General features: G+C 55.8%; 1 long non-coding RNA gene across 2 annotated transcripts; it reads left to right on the forward strand.

The window, feature by feature from the left end:
• The first annotated feature begins 406 nt into the window (after positions 1-406).
• Positions 407-1,491, forward strand: LOC120324170. 2 transcript variants are annotated; one of them, XR_005565230.1, is made up of 2 exons: positions 407-740; positions 1,265-1,491. It is a non-coding gene; the product is annotated as an uncharacterized LOC120324170 (long non-coding RNA). The 2 variants fall into 2 exon arrangements; XR_005565231.1 differs by having other exon boundaries at positions 410-740; positions 1,268-1,491.
• Positions 1,492-2,438: the final 947 nt, after the last annotated feature.

The raw sequence follows: 2,438 nt of genomic DNA on the forward strand, positions 1-2,438 counted from the left end.
GGCTGGGCAGGGAAACAGAGATTTTCTGTGCCTGGGAGCAAGGCAGGGCCTTGCCAAGGCAAGCAAATCGCCTGGGCTTCAGGTGCCCGTGTGCAATTCCATGTCCAGGGTGTCTCCCCCAGCAGCAGGTTCCTGTCCCCAGTTCCCGATCTCCCTCAGCGGAGCGGGCGGGGCGGGGCCGCGGGGACCGGCGGGCTGGGATTGGGCGGCGGCGCTCGAGCGCTGATTGGGCAGCGCTGCCGGCCCGCGGTATAAAGGGCCGGCGGGGGGGGTGGGGCCGGTTGTGTGTGTGAGGGCTGAGGGCGCGGCCCCGCTGCTGCCCGGGCTGCGGAGGGGAGAGCGCCTTGGCCGCTGGGTTTGTGGGCCGGGAGAGCCGGGGGGCGTTTAGGGGCGCGTTGTGCTGGGCAGCGGGGGCCGGGTAAACCCCTTCCCTGCCGGGTGACCCTGGGGGAGCCGTGGCAGGACTGCGGGGCTGGTGCTCTCTGGGTGGATCGAGTTTTGCTTTGGAATTCCAAACCCTTTCCCTGTGCAGGGTTACGAGGCCAAGACTGCTTTAGCTTGGTTTTTTTTTGGTGCTGCATTAATGCTTTTTGCTGGTTCTGTGTCAATTTGCAGCCTGGCTCGTGGTTTCCCCTGGTGCTGGGGAGTGGAGGCGAGTTGTGCTTCCTGCCGGGAGAGAGAAGGGCCTTGGGAAGCTGCTCCATGAGCCACAGCTGTGCCGAGCCCGGGAGTCTGTCCAGGTAAGAGCAGGGCTTATACTGCCCGTGAGGAGCTGGGTTCTGCTGCTGAAACATGCCCATGCCTTGAAATGCAAGGACAGGCAGAAGCCGGGAGGGACCCTGAGCACATTTGAAAAGCCCTTGACTGTGGGCAAAGTGTCCAGGAGAAATGATTCCTTTTTTTGCAGGGAGGCAGTTTGCAAGGATGGGGTGGTTGCTGTGCTCTCTAGCAAAACTACTGCCCTTGGGATGTGCAGGGTGAGGAAATGTTGGCCCCGTGTGGGCTGGAGCAAAGGTGTGTGGGTGCCTGTGTGTGACAGCCGTGTGTGTGCTGGAAGGGGGTCCTGGTGCCATTGGAGCTGCCAGGGAGCCAAAAGGGGCACAGTTGTCTGAAAAAGGTGAAAGCTCTGTTGGCCTCTGTTGACACCTGCACCAAAGGAGATGCAAATTTTCCCCCTCTTGGTTGCAGGCTTCACAAAGCTCCCAGGAAAGGAAGTTTTAGATTCCAACTCCCCTTTATGCTAAAGGTTTCCTTGCTCTCTCAGCAGGATGTGGAGTGCCACCATGTCCCCGAGGTCACCCTTTCTGCTGTTGGGAGAGCACGAGGTGGATGGAGAGGATCCACAGGCATCTGCAGGCAAAAGGGGCTGGCACAACTGCGATTTTTCTCCAGCTGTCTTAAGGTGGACTTTCAGGGTACCATGGGTAATGTGCCAGCTCTCCTGCTGGAGTTTTTGTCTTCTGCTATATTTGAACATCAAGAGTAAAACTAAAGTCAGGTTTGTTCTGGAGTATGTTACACTCGTGCAAAGCTCCTTCCCTCTGTTTATTTTCTGTTCTGGAAAGCACAGTCTGGGGTTCCTGGGCACTTCCTCTTAAATGATTCCATGAAAATAATTTTGTACTGAAAGGAGAAAGGAGCTGTCTGTTTGAGATCAGATGTCACTGATAAAAGCTTGATGTTTTTTCACTCAGTAAGCTTTTAAAATATCTCATAGTGTGTAGCAATGCCTGGCTTCTAAAACTCACCAATTGAGTCTTAGAAGTTTCTTTGAAGAGCTGATTTCAGGCAGCAGAATTGGCCCTGCAGGAGGGACTCTGTGCCTGCTCTCCCGTGGCTCCAAGGGATCTCTGGTCCTTCACGCCGGCACCGAGATTTTCTCGGGAAGGGCCTCAGATCCCCGGACCAGTCTGGGACACAGGCAAGATCCCCCTGCATTTATAAATGAGGCCTTGTTGTGGCTTCCTACCCGTACCGTTGGTGGGTTCCAAAGAAGGGCTCTTGAAATGCCTTTTGGGCTGTCCATTGAAGCCTTGGGACCAAATTGGGCCCCCCTGGAGGGACAGTGCTGTTGGTGCCCCCCGGGTTGGGGCACCCCGAGGACTCCAGCGCGCACCGAAAGGATTATTCGGGGAGATCCTCGGGGTGCCCGGCCCTGGGGAGTTCAAAGCAAGGTCCCTGCCATGGATTCAGGCATTGCTGAGAGTATCCCAGGTGTAGCTGTCTGTGCTAGACATGGAGCTCTCTAATGTACTGTAATTGGGTTCTAAAAGTGATGCTCCAAGTGCAAAGGAAGTGTGGGATTGGGATTAAGAATCGAGCAGTGATGGTCCAATTGGCTGTTTTCTCTTGAATGTAATGGTAAGAGCTGCAGGAGTGCAAGGTGTGTGTTCCAGTCCCCAGCATTTGGTTGGCACATGTCCTGCTCAGACCCAGGT

This window comes from Pipra filicauda, unplaced genomic scaffold, assembly GCF_003945595.2.
Source record: "Pipra filicauda isolate LSUMZ 115617 unplaced genomic scaffold, ASM394559v2 scaffold446_size559374_pilon, whole genome shotgun sequence".
Lineage (NCBI taxonomy): Eukaryota > Metazoa > Chordata > Aves > Passeriformes > Pipridae > Pipra > Pipra filicauda.